The 14196-nt window shown below is 45.4% G+C and overlaps 1 protein-coding gene across 15 annotated transcripts in view; it reads left to right on the top strand.

Moving 5' to 3' along the window:
* CELF2 (CUGBP Elav-like family member 2) overlaps window positions 1–14196 on the top strand; it is a 554552-nt gene that overhangs the window by 123020 nt on the left and 417336 nt on the right. The gene's annotated exons all lie outside the window — the stretch shown is intronic.

The following is a 14196-nucleotide window of genomic DNA, read 5'->3' as shown; positions in this document are numbered from 1 at the left end:
CATCAAGTTGTAGCGTAGTGGCTCCATAAGGCAGGGGTGTCTACCTCATATGTTATGAGGGACGGATCTGGCATAAATGAGACCCTGTCGGGCTGGGCCATGTGTGTCATAAAACGTAATGGCAGGAAGCAGAGATACAAACTTTATAAAGGACATAGACAAAATTAATTTTGTGCTCCACTTGCAGCTGCCGGAATGGCCTTGGGTCAGCCGTAGCTGTCCCAGAGCTGACCTTGAAAGGGTAGCTTGTGGGAGAGCTCTCTCAGCCCTACCTCACAGGGTGTCTGTTGTGGGGGAGTAAGATAAAGGAGATTGTGAACCACTCTGAGATTCAGAGTGAAGGGCAGGGTATAAATCCAATATCTTCTTCTTGAAAGTCCTTACATTCAATGCTCTTCTCCCTCCCCCAACACAGTAGCAGCTGTTCATTTAACACCTCCCCCCCCAATAAAGGAGCTAGTGTGTACATATGCCTGGTTTTACATTCCCAGCCATAGTGACCCCAGCCAATATGAATCATTCTCGATTATTTTTTATGGATAGCCGCCTCCTGTCTCTTGGCCACACAAGAGTGCATCAGAATGTCACAAAGCTGGGCTTTAAAAATAGAGATGATTGATATTTGACCACAGTCAAATATTTCCTGAAGCCAAGAATGCCCTTATGTATGTAGCACGGAGCAGGAAATCAACAGTCAATAATGGAGTGCAAAGTTATTTAAAAAAATAATAATAATAAAATAAATTACATTTTACAGTTACAATTATATGTAGTGAGTGTACTGTAGATTATCGGTAGAAAATAATATTTAAAGGCCTAGTACATTTCATAGAATCACAGAGTTGGAAGGGACCTTCAGGGTCATCTAGTCCAACTTCCTTCACAATGCAGGAAATTCACAAATACCTCCCCCTAAGTTCACAGGATCAGCATTGCTGTCAGATGGCCATCTAGCCTTTATTGAAAAACCACCAAGGAAAGAGAGCCCCCCACCTCCCAAGGAAGCCTGTTCTGCTGCGGAACCACTCCAACTGTTAGGAAGTTCTTCCTAATGTTGAGCCGGAAACTCTTCTGGTTTAATTTCAACCCGTTGGTTCTGGTCCTACCTTCTGGGGCCACAGAAAACAATTCCACACCATCCTCTATAGGACAGCCCTTCAAGGACTTGAAGATGGTGATCCTATCACCTCTCAGCTGCTTCCTCGCCAGGCTAAACATCCACAGCTCCTTCAGCCTTCAGATTCCAAGTTGCATACAGGTAGGGCTGCCAGTAGGAAGGTTGGGGAGCAGGGATGAGATGTTGGTGATGTTGCTGATATCGCTATGTCATTTCCGTGTACAGCCAGGAAGTTTTAATAAGAAGCTCTAGGAATCACTGGAACCTCTTTTGTAAAGCCACAGAGTTTCCAGTGATTCCCAAAACCACCTTTTGTCATTTATGGATACAGCCCTCTGGTAGCTTAGTTTGAGAGTGGAGATATTCTCAGTATAAATCCATACTGATATACTCCGTATAAATCCATTCACTTGCTTATCTCTGCTCACAATGAGCATTCGTGGGTGCTTCATGGGGCACTCACAAGCACACAAATGGTTTCTCATATGTCTCCTCATACACAAGTGTTTGCCACTCTTCTTATTGGTATCCAGTTTGCCCTAAGCCATGAACCTTACTGAGGGGGGACAAAGTGGCCATAGGATATGGCTCTCTAAACTAAAGGGGGGGAACTATTCCCCTAACCTTTCCCAACATGTCTTCCTACCAGGTCTGATGATAAACCATGTCTTGTGAAGGTCAAGGAAACTATTGTTTCCCTCATTCTTGTCAAGAAGTGAAAAAGTCCAAGAAAGCTTGGCCCCAGCTGGGTGCCTATATATAAAAAGGTTGTGCAAGCACCAGTCGTTTTCTACTCTGGGGTGACGTTGCTTTCACGTTTTCAGAGGAGACTTTTTACGGGGTGGTTTGCCATTGCCTTCCCCAGTCCTCTACACTTCCCCCCCCCCCCCCAGCAAGTTGGGTACTCCTTTTACCGACCTTGGAAGGATGGAAGGCTGAGTCAACCCTGAGCCAGCTACCTGAGCCAGCTTTTGCTGGGATCGAACTCAGGTCGTGAGTAGAGGGCTCCGAATGCAGTATTGCAGCTTTACCACCCTGCACCACAGCGCTCTTAGCCCATATATAAAGAGCCAGTAAAAGATTGCATGATTAAGTGGGCCCAAAACTTGGGATATTATATAGACTTAGAAGCCTTGGAGAAAATGTGGAAATGTAATATAAAAATGGCTAGATCAATGGACTTAAAAGAAAAATATTTACAAAATGTTTTATAGATGGTACTTAAACCCAGACAAGTTAGCAAAAATGTACTAAAATATTTCAAATAAGTGTAGAAAATGTAAGAATACAACTGGAACTTTTTACCATGTATGGTGGTTATGTAACAGAACCAAATCTTATTGGAAGATGGTGCACGATCTACTATAAAAAATCCTGAAAATACAAATTAGATTTCAACCAGAGTTTTTTAAATTGAATATATTACCAGAAGATCATTCCAGACAGACTAAAGTGTTTTTAATATACACAGTGACTGCAGCCAGAATAATTTTTTTGCCAAGTACTGGAAACTACACGAAAAACCAAGAAAAGAGGAGTTACTATCTAAGCTTTTAGACTTCACAGAAATAGACATACTGTCAGCCAGACTGAGAGATGCCAATCTCTGTGAAACTAAGAAAACATGGGAGCCCATTATATAATTGGTTACTATAATATATGAACTTACAAAATAAGATAATAATGTAATGCATGATAACTATTGCTGTGTAAAAATATATTCTTGTCTTAGTAGGAGCATTAAGAGATATTAATGATGATTGAATTGCTGAATTATAAGATGTACTTGCAGAGAATGTTATAAGATGACCGATATTGATGATACGAATTGAACGATGTATAAGGAGAAATACTACACAATTTTAATTCATGCACGCTACCCTTTTTCCCTTTCCTTCTATTTCCCTTTCCCATTCCTTTTGACTTGAAAATCTAATAAATCTATTGTAAAACAGTATATATATATATATATATATATATATATATATATATATATATATATATATATATATATATATATATATAAGCCCAACTCCAAAGTTGCTTCCATCCTCTTCATCAGAACAGTAAGGCTTCAAAGAGGGTGTGTAATAGCTGTGGACACATGTTGGAAGCCATTTTAAGCCAGGCCCAGATTCAAGAAGATCATCTGTGTCCAATTAAAAAAAAATGATGCAAGCCGTTGGTTACAATTTCCAGGTCTGTGTTGGAAAATACCTGGAGACTTTGGGGGTGGAGCTGGGAGAGGGTGGGGTTTGGGAAGAGGAGGGGCCTCAGCATAGTACAATGCCATAGAATCCATCCTTCAAAGCAGCCATTTTCTCCAGGGTCAACTGATCAAAGCCACCAAGTATTACACCGTTTTTCAGTTTGCAAAAAAATATTATAAGCAGGGCTTTTGGGGGTAGAAAAAGCCCAGCAGGAACTCATTTGCATATTAGGCCACACCCCCTGATGTTGCCCTTGTTTTGCACAGGGCTTTCTGCAGAAAAAGCCCAGGAGAAACTCATTTGCATATTAGGTCACACCCCCTGGCACCAAGCCAGCCAGAACTGCTGAGGTCTTTTGTGCGTTCCTGCTCAAAGAAAGCTCTGATTATAAGGATTGTGTACAACGCATCATAACCAATACAATAATGATAGAGGCCGGCAGTGCCAGGGCCTTTTAAAGTAACAGAAAACCCCAAGGGGCCAAAAAACCCTGCCTCCAAATGAAAAGATATAAGTCCAAACTTGGAAACAGTCCAACTGAAATTCACAAGGTGGGTGCTCCTGAGGAGTGTAGCTTCAATGCAGCCGCCTCTCTACATTTTGATGACATTTCAATTCTTTCTTCAGTTTGACGGCTCAATTATTTAGGAACCCTGTTCTACATTCTCTAATTGCAGCATTAAGCTTCTCATTTCAGTGTGAAATTCGGACACCCACCTTGTGAATTTCAGTTGGACAATTCCCAAGTTTGGAGATGGGGTTTTTTGGCTCCTTAGGGTTTTCTGTTACTTTAAAAGACCCTAGCACCGCCGGCCTCTATCATTATTGTATTGTCTATGATGTGTTGTACACAATTCTTATAATATATTTTTGCAGACTGAAAGATGGTATAATACTTGGTGGCTTTGAACAGTTGACTAATTACACCAAGTGCCCCTCAAGCAGCACATTTTCTCCAGGGGAGCTGATCTCCGCCAGCTGGAGAGCAGTTGTAAAAGCAGGCGATCTCTAGCCTACCCTTGTGTAGTGGTTAAGTGTGTGGACTCTTATCTGGGAGAACCAGCTTTGATTCCCTACTCCTCCACTAGCCCCTGCTGAAATGGCCTTGGTCAGCCATAGCTGTGGCAAAGGTTGTCCTTGATAAGGCAGCTGCTGTGTGAGCCCTCTCAGCCGCACCCTCCTCACAAGATGTCTGTTGTGGGGGAGAAAGAGAAAGGAGATTGTGAGCCACTCTGAGACTCTGAAGTTTGGAGTGGAGGGCAGGATATAAATCCAATATCATCATCATCATTGGTCCATCACAGTCAGTATTGTCTACTCAGAACAGCATTGGCTCTCCGGGGTCTCAGGCAGAGGTCTTTCACATCATGTCCTATCTGATCCTTTTAACGGGAGGAGCCGGGGGTTGAACCTGGGACCTGCTGCAGGTCAAGCAGATGCTCTACTGTTGAGCCACAGTCTCTTTAGATACCCAAAGAAGCAAGCAATGACTCAGGACAGCTCATAGCCTGCCACAGGTTTTGCTAGATACTATATTCTTGCTCTTTTCTATTGGACTTTCTTGGTGGTATTCCATCCAAGTAGTAACCGGGATTGACCTCACTTAGATTCAGAGGTCTACGGAGATTAAGTTAGCCAGGCACATCCTGGATGGGGGGCCTGCCCGTTCATAGAATCATAGAGTTGGAAGGGACCTCCAGGGGTCATCTAGTCCAACCCCCTGCACAATGGAGGAAACACACAAACGCCTTCCCCTAAATTCACAGGATCTTCATTGCTGTCATCTAGCCTCTGTTGAAAAACCTCCAAGGAAGGAGAGCCCACCACCTCCCGAGGAAACCTGTTCCACTGAGGAATCGCTCTAACGGTCAGGAAGTTCTTCCTAATGTTGAGCCAGAAACTCTTTTGATTTAATTTCAACCCATTGGTTCTGGTCCTACCTTCCGGGGCCACAGTAAACAATTCCACACCATCCTCTAGATGACAGTCCTTCAAGTACTTGAAGATGGTGAGCATATCACCTCTCAGCCTCCTCCTCTCCAGGCTAAACATCCCCAGCTCCTTCAACCTTTCCTTATAGGACTTCGTCTCCAGACCCCCTCAGCATCTTCGTCGCCTTCCTCTGGACCCGTTCCAGCTTGTGTATATCCTTAAAATGGGGGGCCCCGAAACTGAGCACAATACTCCGGGTGAGGTCTTACCAGAGCAAAGTAAAGCGATACCATCACATCATGTGATCGGGACATTATACTTCTGTTGATATTCTTCAGTTCATACAGTTCCTCCACTGTAAGTACACGCCCCACTCCTGCACTTGCAGCTGCTGGATTGGCCTTGGGTCATCAAAACCCTTTGTGGGTTTTTTTGTCTTTGATACTCATGTCTTATTTATTAATTTTCGTTCAAAAAGAAACAAAGAATGTTTCACTATCCTTGGAGTCTTCCCCTCCCCATCCGCACCCCCAGAAGCACTAACGAACCTTTTGGATATTGGCTTTGCTTTGAGCAGCCGCTCGTCTTCAGCTAGTTAAATAACTTGAATTTTCAGTCATTCACGTGCTGCCCCCTTTCTTCTTTGTATCAAATGAACGAATATTCTGCCGTAGTCATTTAGTAGTTGGCCATGGTTGACCTGGGAATTGATGGAATATTTTTGATTGGTTCAGGGGCCCCGTGATTGCAGATTCGCACCCGTTTTAGGGTGGCGGGGGATGGATTCTTGGATAGCAGTGATTCTTGGAGAGCCAGTTTGGTGTAGTGGTTAAGTGTGCGGACTCTTATCTGGGAGAACTGGGTTTGATTCCCCACTCCTCCACTTGCAACTGCTGGAATGGCCTTGGGTCAGCCATAGCTCTGGCAGAGGTTGTCCTTGAAAGGGCAGCTGCTGTGAGAGCCCTCTCCAGCCCCACCCACCTCACAGGGTGTCTGTTGTGAGGGGGGGAGGTAAAGGAGATTGTGAGCCGCTCTGAGACTCTTCAGAGTGGAGGGCGGGATATAAATCCAATATCTTATTCATCTTCTTCTTTATGCAACTGCCACAGCTATCCCAGTTTCCCTTGTGCTGTGTGTGTTTGTGTGTGTGTGTGTAATTGCTGATTCATCTTAGTGCCCAGGTGCTGAAGAGCTGTTGGCTTTAATTGCAGCTCTCCAATCAAGCAATGCAAAACCATTTGTGTGTGTGTGTGTGAGTGTGTACAAGATTCTAAGCCACGCAGGCTGTTTCCATAACCAAGATTCAGCAGTTCCTTTTCTCAGGATAAGCCTGGCTGAATCAGATGTAGGATACACAGTATTCTATTTCTAAGAATGGTGGGCCACCTCCTTTCAGTTTGGTGTAGAGAGCCAGTTTGGTGTAGTGGTGAAGTGCGCGGGCTCTTATCTAGGAGAACCAGGTTTGATTCCCCACACCTCCTCTTGCAGCTGCTGGATTGGCCTTGGGTCAGCCATAGCTCTCATAGGAATTGTCCTTGAAAGGGCAGCTGCTGTAAGAGCTCTCTCAGCCCCACCTACCTCAAAGGGTATCTGTTGTGTCAGGGGGGGGGGAAGGTAAAGGAGATTGTGACCACTCTGAGACTCTGAGATTCAGAGTACAGGGCGGGATATAAATCCAATTTCTTCTTCTTCTTCTTCTTCTTCTTCTTCTTCTTCTTCGAGGCACTCAAGAAGGGCATGAAGTCAGCAGCTTGCCTCTTCATGGTTGGCCCTATCCAGAGATACACTGCTTCTGAGTATGGAGGTTCCATTCAGTATGCTGGAGTTAACAGCTATGGAAAGACAGAGCTTCCATAAATGTGCCCAGTCTCTCTTTAAAGCCAGCGACTACTATTGCACCCTGTGGCAGCCAATTCCACAAATTTAATTATGTGCAGTCCCCGCTTCTCTTTGTTGGTCCTGGCTCTGGCGCCAATCAATTTCATTGACGAGCAGGCTCTGGCCACGGTTCCCCATGCTCTGAACACAGCCCCAAATGAACTCGTGCGATGCTCGCTATGCGGGACTGCCTTTGAAGACCTTTCGGAAGCTCCAATTAGTGCCGAATGCAGCTGCTCCGTTATTGACTGGCTCTGGAGCTATCGAGAACGTCTCCTGCTGGCACTGCAAAGAATGACTTTGGCTACCGCTTTCCTTCCAAGCGCGGTTCAAGAGGCTAGCTGTTAGCTTTCAAGATCTGAATGGTTCGGGGACAGAATATTTAAAGGAATTCTTCATCTAGAAGAAGAAGATATTGGATTTATATCCCGTCCTCCACTCCAAAGAGTCTCGGTACGGCTCACCATCTCCTTGACCTTCCTCCCCCATAACAGACACCCTGTGAGGTGGGTGGGGCTGGAGAGGGCTCTCACAGCAGCTGCCCTTTCAAGGACAACCTCTGCCAGAGCTATGGCTGACCCAAGGCCATGCTAGCAGGTGCAAGTGGAGGAGTGGGGAATCAAGCCCGGCTCTCCCAGATAAGAGTCCACACACATAACCACTACACCAACCTGGCTCTCAGTTTGTCAGCCTCCAGATTGGGCCTGGAGATCTCCCCAAATTACAAGCGGTCTTCAGACTACAGAGAACAATTCTTCTGGAGAGGTGCTTTGGAGGGTGGACACTGTGGTATTACACCCCACTGAAGCATGAAGTACACACAACTTGATTGGACTATAGAATGCTTACATTTTGGGGTGCATTCTAACAGTATTTTAAATGCAGAGTTGTGTTGTGTGTGTTAGAATCATGGAAGGGACCTCCAGGGTCATCTAGTCCAACCCCCTGCACAATGCAGGAAACTCACAAATACCTGCCCCTATTAAACAAGCATGGACAAACTTGCTCCAAGCGGCAATAGGAAAAAATAAACAGGAATTGTGTGCTCACCGGAAGTTCATACAGGAAGTGACAAAGGGCAGCTCTAGGAATCGCCAGAAATTCTATAACTTACTAATTCTCAGGACAGAGATATGTCCCAGTTGTACTGCCAGAGAATCCGAGAAGGCTGTGAATTGGCGACCTCTTGCATGCAGAACATGTCCTCTTCTACTCCCTGAGTGCGAGCCTTTCCCTATTTGAAGCTTTGAAAGCTCTCTGCTTCTTTCCGGAGCAGCAAGCTCTGTTCGGCTCTTAAAGAAGCCATATTCTTTTTTTTTTTTTTTTTTTTTAGCCCCAAGCCCAAATGTCTGCCGCATGCCCACACCCTTAACGAATTGCAAACAGAAGACTCCTAGTCAGTGGAGGATGAGGCACCTTTTCTCGAGCCTTTATCTTCTGCCAAGGCCTCTGGGTGAAGCCTCTGCCTTTCTTCTCTGGCCGCTTTGACATCATAAACACCTGAGCTAATGTGAGAAATTCAGAGGCCGCTATTCTCCGGCTCGTTTCAGTTGTTAGCAATGTCGCCGTTGCTAGAGAAACCTGGATACTTGGCCCGGGAACCTGGCAGGAAGGCGAGGAGAAACCAGGAGAAAGGCCTTCTTGGTCACGTTAGCTTTGGCAAAGTCTGTTTGAGGAAGTGAACTTTGTGAACGGGGGTGGGGGGGGAGAAGGTATCCCTGCGTGTCCGCTGGGGATGCCAGATGTTCCAGATTTTGAAACACAACATTGTCTCGAAGAATGGAATTAGAGTCCCTTGCTTCGGAAGCTTCTGTTCAGTACATGTGCCTCTCAACCCCCAAAGCAATCCCTGTACAAATAAGCACAGCGGGAAGGGCCAGTGTCTTGGCGGCAGACATTTTTTTATTTTATTTTATTTTATTTTTATTCATTTGTAATTTATATCCCGCCCTTCCCACCAGGTGGCTCAGGGCGGCTTACAACATGTAAAATCTAACATAAGAATATACAATTAAGCATAAAAATTTTAGCAATTCACAATTTACATAGTTAAAAACTAAACATTTCACACAGTTATATACTTAAAACATTAGAAACATACAGCGATCTTACAGACTACACTCAGTTTCAGGTTTCAGTGCCGGTTAGTTGTGAGCCAGCCGGAAGAGGGCTGTCTTACAGGCCCTGAGGAATTGAGCAAGGTCCCGCAGGGCCCTTACCTCTTCCGGCAGCTGGTTCCACCAGGAAGGGGCCATTACGGAAAAGGCCCTATCCCTTGTAGATTTCAAACGGGCTTCCTTTGGCCCGGGGACAACAAGGAGATTTTGAGTTCCCGATCTCAGTACTCTCTGGGGAACATGTGGGAAGAGACGGTCCCTCAGGTAGGCAGGTCCTAGGCCATATAGGGCTTTGCATGCAGAAGGTCCCAGGTTCAATCCCTGAAATCGAGACATTTAAAAGGATTTAATTTTTTAATTTAATTTAATTTTTTTTTAAAATTTATACCCCGCCCGATCCCTCAAGCGGACTCAGGATGGCTTTCAACAGTAAAAACAAACATCGGGGTAAAAACATCATAAAACAGTTTCAATAAGTCAGAGCCGTATATTCAAAAGAGAAAGACACTATTTCAGGCATAGGCGGCAAACATATAACAGCACATATGGGGCCAATGACAGGCAACTCTTTACAAGCACCATGAGTGTAAAATGGTGGGGGGAAAGTGATGACATTCAAAGGAACACCCGCTGGAGCCAGTTTGATGTAGTGGTTAAGTGTGCGGACTCTTATCTGGGAGAACCGGGTTTGATTCCCCACTCCTCCACTTGCACCTGCTGGCATGGCCTTGGGTCATCCATAGCTCTGGCAGAGGTTGTCCTTGAAAGGGCAGCTGCTGTGAGAGCCCTCTCAGCCCCACCCACCTCACAGGGTGTCTGTTGTGGGGGAGGAAGAGAAAGGAGATTGTGAGCCGCTCTGAGACTCTTCGGAGTGGAGGGCAGGATATAAATCCAATATCTTCTTCTTCTTCAGTTAAAAGCCTGGCAGAAGAGCTCCATCTTGCAAGCCCTACGGAACTTTGACAAGTCCCACAGGGCTTGAATCTCCAAGGGGAGCTCATTCCACCAGGTAGGGGCCCAAACCGAAAAGGCCCTGGCCCTGGTTGAAACCAGTTGAGCATCCTTAGACCCAGGGACTGCAAGAAGATGTTGTGAAGCAGACCTCAGAACCGGGGGTGGGGGGTGCTCATATGGGAATAGGCGGTCCCGTAGATATGTGGATCAGGTGGTTATAGGATAGGGGAGACTTGTCTTAGCAGTAGTATGTGCGAAATAATCAAGGGGTCTTAGTGGACCATATGCTGAACATGAGTCAACAGTGTGATGTGGTGGCTAAAAATGCAAATGCAATTTTGGGCTGCATCAACAGAAGTATAGTGTCCAGATCACGTGAAGTGACGGTATTGCTTTACTCTGCTCTAGTAAGACCTCACCTGGAGTATTGTGTTCAGTTTTGGGCACCACATTTTAAGAAGGATATAGATAAGCTGGAACGGGTCCAGAGGAGGGCAACAACGATGCTGAGGAGTCTGGAGACCAAGTCCTATGAAGAAAGGTTGAAGGAGCTGGGCATGTTTAGCCTGGAGAGAAGGCGGCTGAGATGGTATGGAATTGTTTTCTCTGGCCCCAGAAGGTAGGACCAGAACCAGTGGGTTGAAATTAAATCAAAAGAGTTTCCGGCTCAACATTAGGAAGAACTTCCTGAGTGTTAGAGCGGTTCCTCAGTGGAACAGGCTTCCTCGGGAGGTGGTGGGCTCTCCTTCCTTGGAGGTTTCTAAACAGAGGCTAACAACATCTGACAGGAATGAAGATCCTGTGAATTTAGGGGGAGGTATTTGTGAGTTCCCCGCATTGTGCAAGGGGTTGGACTAGATTACCCTGGAGGTCTCTTCCAACTCTATGATTCTATTATTCTAAGTGGTTTCTGGTGGGGGGAGACCTCTCCATGAGACCCTGGAGAGATGCCGCCTGTCTGAGTAGACAGTACAGATGGTGATATGAAAAATGGCTTGACTCAGCGTAAGGCAAAATCATATGCATTTTTTTCCAGGGTTTTCATTTTGGTCCCTTGTATTTTATTTTGAAAATTTGCTGGTATGTGTTGTTGTTGTTGTTGTGTGTGTGTGTTTTAAGCCACTTTAAATCATTACAAAACTGAATTATTCAGAAGGGCTTTTCTGTACAGGCAATAGACTTGCAGTGTACTAAATGCTTTACTTAGAAAAATGATTAGGGACTGTGGTCTATACTACTGTGTATAGCTTGTCGAAACAAGGATCCAACTGTGGAATTTTCGTCTCATTTAATGTTTCATGTTAATACTTCTGCTTCGCTTCAGTTCTGTTTTTAGACTTCGGGTTGGTTCTACAACCTCTAATCCTATTGCATGCTTTACTGAGCATCCCATCTGTCGACCGTATCGACTCGCTGTGCGCAATCCATCTCGAGTCCAATTGAGAAAGGAGGACTAAATGAATAGATACCATTCACAATCGACATTCAAATAGATGCAAAGTTTGAACAGCGTTCAAATGCTGTGGATCAGGCAAAATGACGGCTGTGGCTCGCATCTCAAATGTGGAGATACCGTCAAAGAAACCTGAATTTTTTTGAATCTATCCAGAGGAGTCATGAAACATGGCAACATGGCTACTTTACTGAGCATGTTTGGGCACTACTGAAATTAATTGAACAGCATGTATTCCCCCAAAGCCCTGGGGTAGAAATATGAACTCTGACAGGTCTGGAGATGGATATTGGAAAGGATCTGTCTTCTCAAACAGCTCAGGGAATTTTCGGTAATAAATAAAGCATACCTCTCTGTATAAAGATACATGGGCCACTCAGAGATTTCCACCACATACAGAGATTAAATGTGGTCCATGCAGATCTGATATTCTGACAACTCAGTCTATGTAGAGCAGGGGTATCGAACATGTGGCCTAGGGGCAGAATCAGGCCCCCAGAGGGCTCCTATCAGGTTCCCGTGCAACTCACTGTCATCTGCTTCATTCTCCCTCTCTAGCTTCCTTCTGCATCACAGCTTGCTTTGCCAGGTTAGCTCAATCGCACAGGAGCTCCTCCCTTGGGGAGGAAGGAGGGAGGAATAGCTTGCTTTGAGAGGCTCTCTCAATCGCACAGCAGAGCTACCGAGCCAAGCCTCTCTTCCTTCTTCTGGCTGAGGCTCCTTCCCCTCCTGGTCCCCTGGGGAAGGAAGGAAGAGCCAGAGCTTCCTCTGCCCAGTTGCCTGGATTGCACGAGAGAGACACAAAGAAAGCACCTTTAAGACCAACGAGTGTTAATGTTTTAAGCATGTTTTATTTTAAGCTTTTAAAAAAATCGTTGTGTTTGTATCCTTTATAAAGATTATACCTCTGCTACCTGGCATTACCTTTTATGACACACATGACCTGGCCCGACAAGGTCTCATTTATGTCAGATCCGACTCTCGTAACAAGTGAATTTGACACCCCTGGTGTAGAGCAACCAAGTCATGCCACTAAAAATGCAGTTGAGTTTCACAACAGCACAGCTTAAAAAACCCCCCAACACATTTCTGTTTCACACGTGTGAAAGAAGCCCATTGCACTCTCTCTCTCTCTCTCTCTCTCTCTCTCTCTCTCTCTCTGTCTCTCTCTTTCCAGTAGCACCAATTTCTATAGTACTGGGTTCAATGTTGAAACAAAATCAGTTGCTTGGAAGCACAGAAGCTTCATGCAGAATCCTCAATTCCCCACATTTTCCAGTTAAGGGGAGTAGACTGTTCAAACAATTTATAAATTGGGGAGGGACGGTGGCTCGGTGGTAGAGCATCTGCCTGGTAAGCAGACGATCCGAGGTTCAATCCCTGGCTTCTCCAACTAAAAGGGGCCTAGGCAAATAGATGTTAAAAACCTCAGCTTGGGACTCTGGAGAGCCGCTGCCAGTCTGAGTAGACAGTACTGACTTGGATGGTCTGATTCAGTATAAGGCAGCTTCATATGTTCACATGTTTATCTGTTCATAACGATGACCTGATTCCAATGGTAACAGGAGAAAGAAATTCTACTTGCACAGATAGAAGCATCTCTTACATGGCATATCCATGTAGGTACAAGTAACTTGTTGCCAACAGATTAACTTCTGAAAGGTTCACTTGCTACAGCTCCAAGCCTGGGTAAGAGAGAGAAGGAGAGAGGCCCTATTTAAGACGAAACAGAAGGCAAGCAAGGGCCAAAGAGGCTCCGCATCTAACCCATGAGAGGGTGGCACCAACCTCCCAGCGTCCCCCAGTGAGAGAATTCTCTTAACCCTTTCCCTCCTGGATCCTTGAGTCTGTATGGAATGGGCGGGATATAAATATAACGTAAATAAATAAATCCTCTTGCATGCAGAGTTACAATATCCAACACGTAGCTGGGCTGACTTTTTGTTTAAACGTTTACCCGTTTGTAATCTTGCTTTTTCCCACCTGTTGCATTCAAGCAGCTAAGGATTATGTTCAAACGTTGTAAAGTGATGGGAGAAGAGACTCACAACGATGTACAAGGGGGGGGGGGAAATGGGGGGAAACACAAAACTTATTCATGCCTCCGTCCTCTATCCATCCCCTAAGACAGGACTTTTCTTGTAGCAGGGACTCCTTTGCATATTAGGCCACACACCCCTGATGTAACAAATCCTCCAAGAGCTTACAGGGCTCTTAGGACAGGGCTTCCTGTAGTCACAGCATATTGATGGAACTCTCTGTCTGAGGCAGTGATGCTCTGTATTCTTGGTGCTTATGGGGGCAACAGTGGGAGGGCTTCTAGTGTCCTGGCCCCACTGGTGGACCTCCTGATGGCACCTGGGGGTTTTTTTGGCCACTGTGTGACACAGAATGTTGGACTGGATGGGCCATTGGCCTGATCCAACATAGCTTCTCTTATGTTCTTATGTGTGACACAGAATGTTGGACTGGATGGGCCATTGACCTAATCCAACATGGCTTCTCTTATGTTCTAATGTGTAACACAGAATGTTG

Source organism: Heteronotia binoei, chromosome 8, assembly GCF_032191835.1.
Source record: "Heteronotia binoei isolate CCM8104 ecotype False Entrance Well chromosome 8, APGP_CSIRO_Hbin_v1, whole genome shotgun sequence".
Classification (NCBI taxonomy): domain Eukaryota; kingdom Metazoa; phylum Chordata; class Lepidosauria; order Squamata; family Gekkonidae; genus Heteronotia; species Heteronotia binoei.
Note: the sequence above shows the minus strand (reverse complement) of the source record. Positions and strands in the feature narration are given on the sequence as shown.